The 17,788-nt window shown below is 31.9% G+C and overlaps 2 long non-coding RNA genes across 2 annotated transcripts; one reads left to right on the forward strand and one right to left on the reverse strand.

Annotated features, from left to right (window-relative positions):
- Positions 1-977: 977 nt before the first annotated feature.
- Positions 978-1,616, forward strand: LOC135137613 (uncharacterized). The gene is made up of 2 exons (XR_010281888.1): positions 978-1,423; positions 1,486-1,616. It is a non-coding gene; the product is annotated as an uncharacterized LOC135137613 (long non-coding RNA).
- Positions 1,617-9,113: 7,497 nt separating this feature from the next.
- On the reverse strand, positions 9,114-14,200 carry LOC135137418 (uncharacterized). The gene is made up of 4 exons (XR_010281804.1): positions 13,621-14,200; positions 11,342-11,552; positions 10,909-11,245; positions 9,114-10,161 (listed from the first exon to the last, which is right to left on the reverse strand). It is a non-coding gene; the product is annotated as an uncharacterized LOC135137418 (long non-coding RNA).
- Between the last annotated feature and the right edge of the window lie 3,588 nt (positions 14,201-17,788).

Genomic DNA, 17,788 nt, shown 5'->3' on the forward strand with positions numbered 1-17,788 from the left:
CCCATCCCGCACGAGCCGTACCGAGTTTGGCCTTGCCAAGCCCGACAGAAATCCGCTGTCTAGTTATAACCTCACATATCGTTGATAAATTGACATTTGACAACGCTTTCGAAGTCGTCAGAAGAGCGTTTCAAGAACGATTTTCAAGGCAATGTGATGTCACGGACTGGTGCGCAAAACAGACGAAAATTTATCCACCGGAGTAGCGTGCCATGTTTTTTGTACCATGTGTTTATCTACAATTTACAAAATACTAACCTCATGCATAACACAAAAAATCTATCAACACTGTGTGATGACCGAATTTTAATCAAATTTTCGCGGTGAAAAAAATTAACAGCAGCGGGAAATAACTTTTGAATAATTTGAATTAAAAAAAATCAATCAAAAAAAATCGTTAAACATAAGCAACCATGTGCACGTTAACGCTTTCGAGTAGTGGGAAGTAGTCTGTTTGAGATTTTAGTTATACTCTGTTCAAATTAAAGAGTCAATGATCACGTGAAAGGTGCATGATGCATCCTGGAGCCGAGTGCGTCTAGCCCGTGTTACACTGTAAAGAAACAATGACTAAACAATGAAACGCACCGGTACCCTCCCCCAAATTTGTCGACCAACAGACAGTTGAACACGCGCTGATCACGCGTCTTTATTACTGACTCTTTCACTTGAATGTACTATAGAGGGCGGCTTAGTAGATAAGATGGCGGCATGGCGAAAGCAGGGCTATGAAAGTCTCAGCTGATTCCATAAGAAATACATGGGGAGCTTACGGAACGACATAAAGAGGTCACTAGCGTCACTAAAGGTGCTCCGACCTTGAAGAACATAGTTTCTTTTTCATTTTAAGGTTTTCGGTGAACGTTTTGTCTGGTTTTGTCAACAAGAAATGTCATATTAATTACGGGACCATACGGGATGTAGGGTTATGAGGTTAAAAACAAACGTAAAATTTATTTTAACAAAGTAACAGATACTTACGATACATGTAAAAAATACTAGAAAATTCCAGGCTAAAGAGGTCAACAAACTGCAGGTTAAACGAAATAGTTTAATTTTCGATGTGTGCGTGTTTGAGCGGTCCAAGATTTATTTTTAAATTTTAGTGTGTAAAAAATTCCAACTAATAAAAACTGAAACGAGGTAATCAAGAGGAAAGTCTTTGTAGGGGTGGTGGAATGGTATTTTTGTATGGTTCGTTTTTTAGCCGCAAACCAGTTAACGACTACGGTGCATAAATTGGGAAAAACTCATAAAATGTATTACCCATCGGAGTTTAAACTACAAAATGTTTAGGTGGTATCATTAAATCCCCAAAAATCACATCTTCATTGAAGACTTTAAAATGTCACACAATTAAAACAGGATGTACCACTTCGTAAGAATGTGCAAAGTTCACAACAAACTTCGCAGAAGTGGTGATGTAAGAATTTTCGTATTAATGAGTATCCACAAACATACCATAAACAGTTGTGTTCTTTCAAGGTGAGTTTCCGGTAACTCACATCACTTAATGATTGTTGAAGAGGCTGGAATACAGAGGAGATGTGTTGTGGAAGTTTGTTTAAAAGAACACCTTAGCAAATTTTTCATTTCAAATAAAATAGTGTTTCACAGTTGGTTCTTGCACTCGTATCGAAATAATCTGTAGCAAATAGTTTCCGAAACACACTTTGGAATTGTGTTGGTGTGGGATTTATACAATTCCCAAATTGACGTCTCACAGAGCCAAACAAATATGTCAAACAATACTGATTTAGTTGCAGCAACCTTTTAGTGAAAATTGTAAACAAATTGTATTCTGTGAAAACTATTAAAAATAATAAGCAAAATGTTTATGTTCCTGAGGTTGTTTTTTATTTTTTTGTGAGTGATTTAAAAATATTAAGAGTGAAATAAAAATTTTGCAATTCACTTGTGGATAACAACTTATTTGTCAGACTTGTTAAGGATTTAATAAACGCAGTTTAAAACATCAAAATTGAATAAAAATGTTTTGCTTGAATATATTAATAATAATTTATAAGAAAGAAAAAAATGGCCAATTGGCCAATGTCACTAGTACATGCCACCCATTTTTATTTTTGTGTACAATTATTAGTATTATATGAATCACATACGAATGCTACGAAATATTTGAATCTTCGTGTTTCCCGGGAACGGGCTCCCAAGGTCACACCCGTTCCGCAAATATTGCTAAAGTTTCGTTACTGATCTACTGTGGCGAAAGCATGGTAAGCGTCATTGTTTTTTTGGTTTTGTGTGTGTGAGCATGGTGAAAAGACGCTGTAAGTTAGCTAGGTTAAATTAGTTGGTTTGGTAGTTAATAAAAGGGAGGAACGTTGTTTGTAAATTCACCAATCAGGTTAGGATTTTAATCGTTAACTGGTTCTAACACAATTTAACAGACATTAGATTTGTTTAAACAAACACTTGCTAGGAGATTTTATGAAGTTCACTGAGTCAGGGCTCGTTTGATTTTGTTTGTCTAATTATGTATAAGGTTTCTGGATGCATATACTTAAGTGTTACATTATAACACTTCTTAATTCTTCACGCAAGATTGCATTATCGGCAGTTAAACTAACAAAATGTCATAATATCGTGAACTGGCGGGGGATTAAAATAATGTCTTCCCTTAAGCAGTTATCATCGTTATCATCATTACGTCACGGAGACATTTCCTCGTAACGTTAAAGATTGATTACATCACCGAGGCATTTCCTCGCAACGTTAAAAATTACATCACCGAGACACTTATTTCTCGCGACGCTGACTAGATATTTTTGTGTTTATTTATCACGTGTTTTGTTTGGGGTAAGCAGTTCACGATATAAACCGTCAAAACAAATTATTTTAAGTAACCAATCACTTGGATCATGGCATAATGTAACATCATATAAATTCTTTGTTTGAATCGTTAATAAAGTGTGGCAAATATTAATATCATGTAAATCTGTTAGGTTTGCAACTTTCACCTCATACAATATTTCTATATCTCACAATTTTAACTTCAGAAATTTTCTTTGTTGTTTCTAACCTCACGTAATATTTTTGTCTGCACAAATTATATTTCACACCAGATCTCTTTTTTTTTATAAATCTTTGCTAGTCTTTTTTTGTTTTGTAAATATGTTGTTGATTGATGCTTCCGTCATATTATCTGATGTCCAATTTTAATCTCAAATAAGATTGTTGTTTAAAATTTCACAAGATTGTATGGTGAATTTAAATCTTGTTTATTGCACTTGTTGAAAACTTTGACACTTGTTCAGTTGTAGTTTAATATCAGAGTTATAAGAATTGAACATGGAATTGTCATCTGCACGAAAGATGCAGGTTGGAATAGAATTCAGGGGAGGGTCGAGATGACGTACCGCTGCCGGCTTCCACCCCATAGCCGGGACCCAACTGCGAGTTGCGATCGTAACGGCCTGCTCGTACGGCTTGTCCGTAATAGAGAATTGCTTTGCGGCAGTGCTTGCGATAGATAGAATCACCGTCGTGTGTAGGAGAACAGCCCCGACCAGGAGCCCCAGACTCCGCTCGTACTACAACACCCCCTATGGGATTTTTTGTTGTCCTCTAGGATGAAATTGACATAGACGATCGACACGCTCTTATGGAGCTCTGATGCCGCTGCCGCTGCATAGTTTTTTTACTAAAATGTTGTTCTTTTGTTGACTGCTATAATTTTAAATTTGCCGCCAGACGTCTACAATAACTTGTGTATTTGCACAGTATATCAGTGACGAAACTTCAGCAATATTTGCGGAACGGGTGTGACCTTGGGAGCCTGTTCCCGGGAAATACGAAGATTCAAATATTTCGTAGCATTCGTATAATAACTACTAATAATTGTACACAAAAATAAAAATGGCTGGTCTGTACTAGTGAGATTGGCGATTTTTTTCTTTTTTGTAAATTATTAATATATTCAAGCAAAACATTTTTACTCAATTTCGACGTTTTAAACTGCGTTTATTAAATCCTTAACAAATCTGACAAATAAGTTGTTATCCACAAGTGAATTGCAAAATTTTTTTAATTCACTCTTAATATTTTTAAATCATTCACAAAAAAATAAAAAACAACTTCAGGAACAAACATTTTGCTTATTATTTTTAATAATTTTCACAGAATACAATTTGTTTATAATTTTCAGTAAAAGGTTGCTGCAACTAAATCAGTATTGTTTGGCATATTTGTTTGGCTCTGTGAGGCGTTAATTTGGGAATTGTATAAATCCCACACCAATACAATTCCAAAGAGCGTTTCGGAAACTATTTACTACAGATTATTTCGATACAAGTGCAAGAACCAACTGTGAAACACTATTTTATTTGAAATGAAAAATTTGCTAAGGTGTTCTTTTAAACAAATTTCCACAACACATCTTTCCTGTATTCTGGCCTCTTCAAAAATCATTAAGTGATGTGAGTTACCGGAAACTCACCTTGAAAGAACACAACTGTTTACGATGTGTTTGTGGATACTCATTAATACGAAAATTCTTACACCACCACTTCTGCGAAGTTTGTGTGAACTTTGCACATCTTACGAAGTGGTACATCCTGTTTTAATTGTGTGACATTTTAAAGTCTTCAATGAAGATGCGATTTTTGGCGATTTAATGATGCCACCTGAACATTTTGCAGTTTATACTCCGGTAATGGGTATTACATTTTGTGAGTTTTTCCCAATTTATGCACTGTAGTCGTTAACTGGTTTGTGGCTAAAAAACGAACCATAAAAAATACCATTCCACCACCCCTGCAAAGACTTTCCTTTTGATTACCTCGTTTCACTTTTTATTAGAGTTAGAATTTTTTATACGCTAAAATTTAATCTGCAGTTTGTTGACTTTTTTTAGCCTGTAATTTTCTAGTATTTTTTATATGTATCGTAAGTATCTATTACTTTGTTAAAATAAATTTTACGTTTGTTTTTAACCTCATAACCCAAGATCCCGTATGATCCCGTAATTAATATGACATTTCTTGTTTTCAAAACCAGACAAAACGATCACCGAAAGAAACTATGTTCTTCAAGGTGGGAGCACCTTTAGAGACGCTAGTGACCTCTTTATGTCGTTCCGTAAGCTCCCCATGTATTTCTTATGGGAACAGCTGACGCAGTCATAGCCCTGGTATTTGCATCCAGTTACTTTACTTCAGATTTTATTTTGTTTTTATTAAATTTGTGATTTTCAAACACTTGCATTGATTCAGAACGTTTAATTTGATTTCATTTAAATTTTATCCAGTTCAATAAGTTTTTTTTTGGAGCTGAGAAGCGATTGCGATTGGGCGCTCATTGGGCAGCCTGAGGGCAAGGCACAAGTCACCCTCGCACGCAGCTTTTTTCTTTCTTTTTTTTTTGTCAGTGGAGGAATAAATAATTTTGTGTCCTCCACAAATTTTGTGTTTTATTGAGCGGTATTTTTCCAACCTTGGGGTCCACCATTTGCATCTGAACACATCCCGCCCTTTTTCACAAACATAACGTAGGGTTCCATTTTGTTAGACGATCACACCCAAGGCCAAATTTTGAATTTTTAAATTCTCCGCGGGCTTTCAATTTTTTTTCACATGTCAATTTAAGGCGGGAAGTTTGGGTTTTTACAACTGTTTTAAATCCGACATCATCAACGAATAACAAAAAGGATCATTTGATTGCAAAGAGCAATTAATCATGGATTCCATCAACTGTGAACACGCTAGGAAAGAAAACAGAAACATATATACAGGGTGTTTATTTTATCTGTTCACACCTGCGTATTTCTGCATAGGCATCCCATTTTACGTTTCATAAACAGTTTTGATTAATTTTTATTTTTAAATACATACATAGCAACGATCAGAACCAAAATTATGACAAATTATTTCTGTCAGCCAAATATTTTCAATTTTCGTTTGCTTTAAAATGTTTTCGAATTTTGAAAAAACAGACATGCTGTTAATCTTGGGAAAGTGTGACAAAAATTTTGATGCTGCTGTTCGTCTCTACGCCAGGCAATATTCTAATAGGACTCCCTCAAATAAAGCGTTTAGAAAACTTGAAAAAAATTTACGAGAATTTGGGTAATCCAAAAAAAAAAGTTAGAAATCGAACTGTAACAACGCCGGATAATGATGGCGCTGAACAAAATAAGAGAGATAATATACATATAATGCATTATGAGTACTAAGTAGCTATTTATCATGTTCTCGATAACCTTAAAGCATATACAAAATGTAAAAGCAAGTTTCTAAGTTACATTGTACAATGCTGTGTAGTGTATATGTAAATAATATATATTATAGGTATATGTGTAATATCGAATTATTGTAAATATAATTAACTTAGCAAAATTTTGAGATGACTTCATTAAATTTTTGAAAGGAAAGGTCAAATAAATTTTGGTAGCCTTTTACCAACACCACCACAATACTTTTTGTAGTGCAATGATGAAATTTTGTGTTTGTGCAAACTTATATTTCTAAAGTGTTTTAGGATAACAGTCAACTCAATTTTATTTTGACGGGGTTGTTCATTTCGGTGTTCTTTGCTATTAATGAAATTTAGAAAAACACCAGAAGTTTATTGTTTATTCAAATGTGACAGCTTAATGTGCAATTAATGAAAACATTAAAGTTTAAAAAAGAAACGATGAAGAAATTGTTAACAATGAGGGAGACGAAAATCCTGCTGAAGTTGAAAACGAAATTATCAACATCGATTCTAATGGTGATGGTCCCGAGAATGAAACTTCGTATGTCTCAGACTGTACGTCTGTAGTAAGTTAATAAATATATTCGCGAGTACAGCAAACTCTTTTGTAAGCAACAAACACTCCTCGGACGCGTCATATAAGTATTTGTCAATGACACATGTCAGTAACTGTGCACTTAAAGATTGCAAAATTTATATGTTGGATGAGGTTGTATGAAAATGTACTGGAATTATTTAGGTGTGGAAGATTCTTACGTAATTTAACAAACGTTGTCAGAAATCTCTACTTTGTTTGCAAACGAATGTTTATTATACATTTGTAGGTTTATGTATATAGGCTGACGTGTGCAGACAAAAAAGATCAAAATTTGGTTCCCCGTATTTTTAAACTCGCTTCAATTGCGTCTGTTATAAAAAACTGTTTTTTTGTGGGGTTCAGTTAAAAATAGCTTACTTATATTTGGGGAGGGTACGTAGTCACAATGGGTGGTACCATCAGCAAATTGCGTTAAATGGAAATTATTAGTAGTAGTGACAGAATTTTAGTGATAGGTTTGTCGAATGATATACAAATATTTGTTCTGACAAGGTAAACTCAGATTTGATACAAAGTCAGCAGTGAATGCATACTGTAGTGTTATATGGGTAAATAGAAAGGCAAAAAACCCTATATATATATAATTTATTTAGTTTTGATCTTTCAAATATTTTAATAACTATCTATTTAGCAGTTACTTGGAGCACAGGTAACAACATTAATAATAATAATAATATTAATGATGTGGGTTACTTTACACGAGCATGCTGCTTGTTCCCCCTTCACCCCTTGCGGGTGTGTGCTCTCGCAAGATTTTAGAGTTTGCATTTCTCTTATGTGCCGATAGGTGGACATACTGGTTTGCTCTCTGTATTATCAACGGTTTGAACTTCTGCTAATATTTTATGCAAGCAGTTTTACACAACTGTATCTTTTAAACACACGTTAAAGGACATTCACTTCACAGATTTGGGTAATTTTAATATTTAACAAACTGTATCCAATATGATATATATCAAGAGAGTTCTGAAGCTTTTGACAAACTGCATTTAAAGTTAAATAAATTAATACAGTCGCGAACACTGACAACATTCGAGGAAATTTTCGGAGGATCTTAAAGAAGATTGAAAACAGCGACTACAATGTTTACAGCCATATCTTTTAAACATAATTTAAATGAAAGTCACCAATAGAGTGAATTACTTTTCAATATTTAACGACTATTTAAAATTAAATAGATAAATAAAAGCACACACTGAAACTTTTTTATTACTCTATCTTCGTAAATCTTTAATATGTTTTTGTAAGGACTGTTCTAAAATTGTTGTTAATATTCTACTACCAAACGTTGAACAACTACAACTTTTTGGCCTTAATAAAACCCATTTCTCTTGAGTTCGGTTTGGGTAATTTCATTTGCCACAAAAATGTTCAGTTACAATTTTAACTAAATTACACACATCTTACGGCTAGTTTATGGCTGCGTTGAATTGTCTTTCAAATTAAACGAACTTTTAACATGTTCAAAGAATTAGTTTTCACAGAAGTACCTGACTTTTAATAGATAACTTAAATATTATAATAAAAGTTGCCTTTATAAGTGTACCCTATACTGAATTTCAAAAAGAACCGAACAAACTTCTGCAGCTCACAATACACATAGTTTGGCACTATGCTATTTTGTAACTATGATATAAGCTCTATATCAAATATTTAACTCGGGAAAATTTACAATTTTCAAAGTTTGATACTGCAATAAAAAGCAATCACTGTCGTAACATTTTATTTTTATTTTTTTTGTTTTTACTATATAACTACAATTTTTGTGAACCAGGGCGAAATGGGCCTACAACTAAAGAATATTAAGAAAATGATTAAGGTAAAAAATAAAATTAAAAAAAAACCAACACTACGTACATATCTATCTCTACTGAATTCAATTGCACAATATTCTTTTTCTACTTTATTATAAAAAATTAAAGTAGAAGACAAAAAAATATACTTAATTCCAAAAAACTAAAGGTACCTAAATAAATATTTCCAGTTAATTCGATACTGAATGCAACTATACAATGACCTACTTTTACGAACAGCTTGAAAAACTTTCTCAACTGAACGAACAATAGATATTAAAAAAAAACTATTAATGTAGAAAATAAAATATACCTAGGAATTCCAAAAAACCAAAGGTACATAAATACTTCCAATTATGATGAATCGCTACGTTTGGTTCTTATGATATTGTCAATATATTTTCAGAATTTAATACCTCCCTTATTAACACATTTACTGTTACAAAAATTTAAATGTAACCTGTCCACAAGTTTCACTACATAATACGAGGAGAATTTTTTTAAAACAGTTTGTTATCTCATGTATTTTTTAAATTTTGTTGAAACTTTCACGTGTTTTAAAAAATCAATATCTCAATTATATATGGAAATTTTGGAACCCGGTTTTCACCGTTTTTTTCTTACCAAACTTTAGAAATCGTACCAGACATATCGTCCACTTTTTTTGTTGGAACTGAGATACAGAAAAAGAAGCATCTAAAAGCTTCTACTACACAAGCTTATTTTGACTGTTTCATTTCCAACGTATTTGGTACGATGGAGTTTTATCAACTGAAAACAGTGTTGAACACAGTGTTCTACAATTTCCATACATAATTGAGATACTAATTTTGAAAGATACGTTAATGCATAAATTACATTAAAAAAAGGTGATGATTAAATTGTTTTTAAAAAAACTGACCTTGTGCTATGTAGAGAAAGTTGTGGATATGTTATATTTAAAATTTTACGACCATACGTCCATTAATATTGGAAATATTACCTTCTGAATATGTACTGAAAATCACATGTAAAAGACCTAGCAGCTGGCCTTAATTTGATAATGAATCCAATTAAACGGCGACTTAGTTTTAAAAACAGTTTGAAAAACGTTCTCGACTGAAGAATATTAAAAATATATATAATCAAGGTACAAAATAAAAAACATACCCAGGAATTCCAAAAAAAAGTTAAAGGAATTGAGGTTAATCATACTTTACAGGAACTAGTTTCGTTATACAGAAATTTAAAGTAGATATTTTTTTGTTTTCTATCAAGTTTTAAAAACTGTTTGCAATAGAGTAGTTTCTTACGTTAATTTTTGCCTCTTAGAGGGATTAGAAACTATTGCTTCAAGTTGTTCCGTTGACGGAATTCTTGGTTTTCCTCGAGAATTTCTTGGCTTTTTATGTGGTGTTTCTACTTGGGAATGTTCTAGTATCAGCATTGTAATAGACTCTGTTTCTTTACTTAATTTCTTGTCATTACTTGTTTTGTTGGTGTTCTGTATGCTTGTTTTTTTTTGTACCGTTTTCCTTGATCCTGCGACTACTACATCAAGAAGTGGTGATTTCTCCGCTAAATAATAAGATTCTATTAGAAACAATAACAATAACATCTCATATTATGTAGACACTTTTTTATATCGTTGACTGCGTAGATTTATTGTTACCTATTCCCCTAATACTTTTAGTAAATTACAATGACACGTAACATTTTTACTATGTCGCAAAAAATTGAAGCATTCACCATGTTCTACAGATTTCTCAGCATCAATACCAAGTGAGAAAACATGAACACGTTGAAAGATATAAATCAAAAGCATATTTTTTAATGCAAATACAAATTTACGAATAGGAAATATTTCAAATTGTAAAATCTGTTTTAACTTGGTGTAAAAAGTTTGTATGAAAAAAACTTTTCAAACTGCACATTTAAAGAGCCCTAATTCAAAATCACTGCTTCATAGAATATAAGAAATATGTTAACGAGACTCATTTTTGCGCTGTTAACTACCTAACTATTTGAAATATCAAGACACTAAATAATAACATCGTTTGATTATTAATGTAGACCTAATTCGTTAATTTTTGAAACATGACATTCAAAATTTTTAGAGTTACTAAACTAATGGAACCTACAGCGAGACGACAACGAAATAAAGTTATAAAAACAGTGCCTACATGATACAACGATACAATTTCAATAACTTGCAATAAAAAATGCAAAAACCCAACCATAAAAAATAAAAAAAATTATAGCCTTACATGTTATCTAAATGTTTAAATCATCTGTTAGATCTTAAACTTCTGAGTCAATACTTACATAATAATTCTTTCGCTAATATGTCTTCGTCAAAATTCTGTAACATCTTTCAAATCATAATCCTCAGATTGAATATACCCTTGTAGTTCTAAAAATTTTCCACGAAATTTCTCCAAATCGTCAGCTTCACTATTAGGTACTTCCAGTTAGGGCAAGTTACGAAATTGTGTGTTTCCCGTATATGTGAGGTCCTAACAGTTATCTTTCGTTTTGGACTACATTGTCAACTGTACATTCGATAAATAATCTACTTGTCGACGAAACGTCAATAATCTTCTTTCCATTCCGAATCTTTTTCTTGACAAACTTTTTGTACTTTGGGGTGGTATTCACGCATCTGAAATTACAAAATATATTTGTACTACGTATTTTTTATAAACATTTTATAAAGTATTGCAATATGTGATTACATATTTTAAAAATTTTATTTTACCTCTTTACATCTTTTAGGAATTCTTTCTTTCCTTGTTTTCTAGGTTTTAATTGAAATCTTAATGATACTCTTGTCAAGGGTGGGCTTTCAGAAATCTCGTCGCTGCTACTCCTGCTGTAGTCCGTGGGTATATTATAACAATCATCCTCACTTAGCTTCCGATCGGCATAAGGACCACTTTGTTCACCATTCGGGATTGTGTATTTAGAAGCTGAAACAGTAATTTTTTTAAGAAAACCGATTAACTTACACTAACAAATATTATCAACAAAATTAATGATTTCAAGAGTGTTTCCTATTCACAATGTACAAAACAGTATGCTTTTACATCTACGACATGTTAGTCCATCCTTATATTTTGCTATGAATAGGTTTTTGAAAAAAAAAAAAGTTAAAACAATACAAAAAAATTGGTCTAAAGAGTTTAGACAGTACTTCTCTCGCTGTCGGAAACGTGACGACTGCATGCCTATTATGTTTTTTTTTGCATTAGATTGCAAAGCATTCGGTTTTGTAGTTCTTGATTAATTCAACAAAATAAATTTGCGCATTCATAAAATTTTTTGAGTTACCCTGTATATCACCAGATCCAAAAAATATGAATGGAATGATAAATTACAAGAAGAGACTCATCGTATTTTGTACATTTTAGATAGGATAATTCGGCAAAATTTTGAGCTGACGTCATCAATTTTTTGGAAGGGATAAGCAAATATATTTTGACTAAAAATTTCTTATGCTCTTTATAACCTTAAAACATTTGCAAAACTTCAAAGCATTCGGTTCTGCAGTTCCTGATTAAATCAATAAAATCAATTCACGCATTCATTAATTTTTTTGGGTCATCCTGTATACGCAAATCCAAAAAATATAAATGGAATGATAAACCACAAGAAGAGACCCATCATATTTTGTACATGATAGATAGGATTTATTCAGCAAAATTTTGGGGTGACGTCATCAATTTTTTGGAGGTGATAAGCAAAAATATTTTTACTAAACATTTAATTAGGCTCTTTAGAACCTTAAAACATTTGCAATATTTCAAAGCATTCGGTGTAGTTCCTGATTAAATCAATGAAATATATTTACCCATTCATAAATTTTTTGGGTCACCCAGTATATGCAAATCCAAAAAATATGAATGGAATAATAAATCGCAAGAGACCCATCATATTTTGTACATTTTAGATAGGATTTATTCAGCAAAATTTTGGGGTGACGTCATTAATTTTTTGGAGGTGATAAGCAAATATATTTTGACTCAAAATTTTTTATGCTCTTTATAGCCTTAAAACATTGCAAAATTTCAAAGATCTTTATTATAACTTTCGGCGCTGCCACAAAAATAAAATTCGCAAAATGGAATTTTATAATTTTTGGAAAAAGCTGAATTATATTGTAATGTACATCTTGGGCCGATAAATTTCTGACTAAATAACCTTAGACCAATGTCTTCTAAATTTTGAATTTTAATTCCAGATAAGTGAAAAAGTAAAATGGCCCAAAAAAATCGTGACCGTAAAGTGAACATTGAATTTAATTTTATTGAAAAAAATCCGATTTTGTTGAACCCTGGTACCTATCCAAATTGATACAACTTTGCAACAAACTTCATGACGTTAGCAGTGTTAGCACATAATTTTATTATGAAAAACTCACTTGAAACATACACCAAGTATCCTTCCTTACTCGCAATTTCAACAGTGCATACATTTCTTTTTACTTATAGGCGTTGTCATGAAAAAATAAAATTCGCAGAATCCAATTTCATAATAATAGGTGAGGAAAGTTCTGTCTAAATAATTTTTTACTATTTTTTCAAATTTACGCATGCGAAATAAAAAAATTGTGGAAATTGCTGAACAAAATTTTATAATTTATATAACAAACCATGTAACGAATTGCTTTTTGCCGTGTTAATCGTAATTTCAAAGAATGAAAGATTTCTTTACAAGATAAATTAGGAACTGGCAACTTTTACTGAATTTATTTTGCGAACTTTAAAATTGATGATGTTTAAATTAACAGAAATGCATCTATCGATGTAAAATAATTGGAACATGAATTCACCGTCCACTCTGCAACAAGTTCCATGAAAATAACGTCTGACTTAAATGTCTTTACATAAAGGGAGGCAGTGATTAATAAGCGTTTCCAATAAACATTGTCTTTCTGCCTCTATCATATTCTACATGCACCACTTACAGCCTCCCTTTTACAATTAGATGAAAACTTTGGATCATACCGTTACGTGCAAACATTAAAAATAAATTTACCTGGTCTTGGCCTCCTCTGATACCAACATTTTCTTCAGTCCTCGCCGATGCTCCTGGTAATTTTTATGCAGAAGAGGCTCAATGCGAATAAATCCTGAATGCTCTTTTTGTTCTTGAATAATTTTCATTTTTTCAATCAACATAACACGTGCCTGTTCCGTATTCACGTTGCACACACAACACATAAGAAGTTGAAAAACTTTACTGCACCACTGTACTTAACACAACTCAATTTAACGCAAATTAATTTGCCAATGACATCAATCGCAAATTATTGTCGGTGCAGCACCCGCTGAATCGACTTCGTTCGCACTCCTTCGCACTATCGCATTTTTTGTTATTCCTCCCGCGCTGTCTGTGCTTGATAGTGGCAACACAGCTGCACAGCTGGGAGTGTTACGCAATATTTTAAATAGAAACACTGCAGAAAAATGTATTGTTTAAAATAAAGGTTACCCATTTGATAAAAATTTCACGAGCGTCGGTGCTCGTAACTGCACTCTCGCCTCCTAAAACATTTTAGGGCAAAAGTAAATTTTTACGAACTATTGTACTCGTAACTATAGCGTTTCAATATCACAATTTTCAACATGTCTCGTTTCTCTTGCAACGCAGTAATTTTGTTCCATTGTTTGCTGAATAAGGAAACTCAAATAAATATGATAAGACAAATACATTCATGCCAACGCCTGAGTATTGTGTAACATAACATAATTGCTGTGTCATCGTTGGCTTTTATTTTTTAAAGGAAGTAAGGCATACCTATATACGATTGGTCAAAATTTCCGAAACGCCGTTATCTTTTTCGTATCAACTTTTTTTAGTAGGTGTGCTCTGAGGTGTCCCAAATAAAATCCAGGGCCTCATATCCTCAGAACGGAGAGAAATTGAAATTTGGTAAACGCTATTGTTTTTAGTTTGAAAGTTTAATTCAGAACATTACAAATAAGACCACATACATAATTGGTTTTGGCGGGTGACGCAAATCTCAATTTTTTTAAATTGCAAGGTATATATTTTTGAAAGGATTTTAACAGATGATTCAATTGCGAATACAATAATATAAATATATCATTTTATTTCTAATCGATAAAAAAATATTTCTAAATATGAAAAAATCCAAGACGAGTGAAATAAAGTACTACTTTGTTTCAAACTGTTTTGAAAAAGAGTTATTTACGCATATGATCGGAACTAATACAACACATATAAGTGTTTTATATCACTGCAATCTCTACTTTACTGTATATTAAAATCCGTAAAAAAATATAATATACCGTGCAATTTAAAAAAATAGGGATTTGTATAGTAAATTAAGCTTCCCCTTTCAAGTTAAAAACAACAGCGGTCACAGAATTTATTTATATTTGTTGTCAAGAAAAGATGTAAGGCACGTAGTTTCGTCTGAGACATAATGTACATGATACAATGTAAAACACTTATTTATGACATTTCAATTTTTTTGCACTTCCGGTTTACCGGGAAATAACCCAAAATTAATAATTTTTAAAAAACGAAGTAGAGAAAAATATTCAAGATATCATTAATAAATTCTTTATTTTGTACTACACGGAGTGTTAAAAAAAATCACACATAAGCGTGATGGCACGTTGTTGGAAATCCACTGAAGAACAAATTTTAGCAATACTAAACTTCAATATTGAAGAATTAACTTCATATTCTAATCAGTTTTAATGCACATTATCAATTCCGAGACTTTGGTTAATCCTGAATAATAAAAAAATGGTGCACAAAAAGCTGCACACAAGGCGTTGGACAGAGCTTCCCGCGCCCCTAAAGCACAATCCAACCTATCTGCCTTCTCGAAAAATTTAAAAAATAAATTATTTTCTTATGAAGACACCCTACAAATTAAAATAATCATTTGTATAGAGTGTTCAAGTGCTAATAAATACGCATGCTTTGCGTATGTTTCAGAGGAGTTGTTCATAACAAACTCTAGCCATGTGACCTCTATTCTAATAAATATAAACGCATTGATAAACTGCAAGTATAGACTCATAATGTTTTGCATATTTTAGATAGTTATGATTTATTCGGCAATGACGATGACGTCATCAATTTTACTTACGATACCTTTGAAACATTTGCAAGATTTCCGAGAATTCGTGTTTTGCAGTTTCATGGATAAGTTGTAAATTGTGAGAAAATTTTAATTTTTTCCAAAAATCTAGACGTTAAGGATAAAAATTCAAGACTGATTCAGAAACCGCAAATTTAGAAGTAGGTTATTTTATAAAATTTGTCTGTCCGTCTGCTCTCTAGCTATGTCGATATATATATGACAAATAATCTGCGAAACTACTGAACTGATTTAAATAAATTTTGATATAAACTTTTATATGTATTTTTGGAATTTCGTGTAGATGACTAACAAAATTTGTCTAGTTATCTCAAAATTTTACAAATTAAATATTATTTAAATTTTGTAAAGTAACACATTTCTATATGTGCTTCAGGTTTATGAATCAGCTTTGATTTCTACTTCTCGGGTGTAAGCTAAGGAAGAGGATCCATTGGACGAATTGTTACTTTCATGTTTTCTCGACGTTTCATGATCCAGAGAACCCGAAAAAAATGATCTCCCGTTGCCGTCTGTCCCTCTGTCGTTTATGTCGTTTTTTGTTCCACAGATAATCTCTGAAACTACTCGACCGATTGCTGTCAAATTTTGTATGTATATTAGGAATAGCATGTAGATTCTAGATAGTAAAACGCCAACCAAAATTTGCCTCTCCATTTCCACCACCAATGCGATAACGTCATCTCCAAAATTTACAATACTGAAAGTTAGATTTTATAAAATCCACTTGTGGTTTATGAATCCCTGTTAAGTTTTCAGCCTATTCATAAAGATTAAAAAAAAATCAAAATTTAGTAACATTTTGCAAATTAACTTTGAAACTGCAAAACCCAATGGTTTGAAATCTTGCAAACTTTTTAAGGTTGTCACGAGCATGTTAATCATAATTTATCCGTATATCTCCAACAAAACGAATGAAGACATCATCTTAAAATTTTATCATATTATAAATGTATAAATATTTTTTAGGATTACTTATAGAGGATAACTCAAAAAAAATTATGAATTAGGCAATGTATTTTATTGATACGCATAGCATACCCCTTTCCATGTATTTTAACAGTCGATACCTATTTCTTTTTAACTAAGGGAAAGTTTGTCTAGGTAACTTTACACAAACGTTAGGATTTTTTACCATATACCATACATTAGCAGTGTGGACGAACGTTGTACTTTAAAATGATGTACGATTTTCTATTCAGTATTCATTTATTTTAACTCTTAAATGTGAAAAGAAACACCATGGTTTGTAAATTCTGAACATTGTACTTATAAAAGACGGACGCATAACTTTGTAACTTGTGAACGTCGTGCCAATGGCATAATAACTTATTAGCGAAGGCTCAAAAAAATTAACGAATGAAGCAATTTATATATTTTACTGGTCAAATCAAGAACGTTCACGCCATCTCCTCAAAATTTTGTTATTAATAAAATAAATACAAAAAAATAAATATTAGATACATTAAATCAAAAACTGCAAAGCCGAATGCTTTGAAATCTTAGGTTTGAAAATATACATACATATAAGTTTCTACACAGGAAGTGACTAAGCTTGCGCTCCTTGATACCTCATTAGTAGAGTCCGGAATTTTATACACGAAATTTTGCCAAAATATGTGTATATATGTGCAGAAAAAATAAGAAAATATGTTTTAATTTTACGAAAATATGAAAATTTTTTATAAAAATATACATACATTTTGTACTTTTTTTTATTGAGCATACAATAAACTGGTAGTGTATCCATAAGTCTTATAGGTTTAATTTAAAACAATATTGTGCCATATTTTAAAAACTTTATTTTACAAAAAAAAAATATTTGTAAAAAAAACGGGTACAATGATACATCAAAAAACACTTAAATGTCGGCATTAATATTATAAATTATAACTTGCAACTATATGTTATTCAATGTTTTCAATTAAAAAATTACGTTACCTATCAGACAAAATTTGTTTATAGGTAAAGAAACTCCTGTCTACATCCACTGATGTAATGGGTGCAAACAAGAGCGCTAATTAAATTTCGTGCTGTTAACCTCAATACTAGAACCTCCATTAT

This window comes from Zophobas morio, unplaced genomic scaffold (genome assembly GCF_036711695.1).
Source record: "Zophobas morio isolate AGI-343-1 ecotype UQ-CSIRO unplaced genomic scaffold, CSIRO_AGI_Zmor_V1 ptg000029l, whole genome shotgun sequence".
In the NCBI taxonomy this organism is placed as follows: Eukaryota; Metazoa; Arthropoda; class Insecta; order Coleoptera; family Tenebrionidae; genus Zophobas; species Zophobas morio.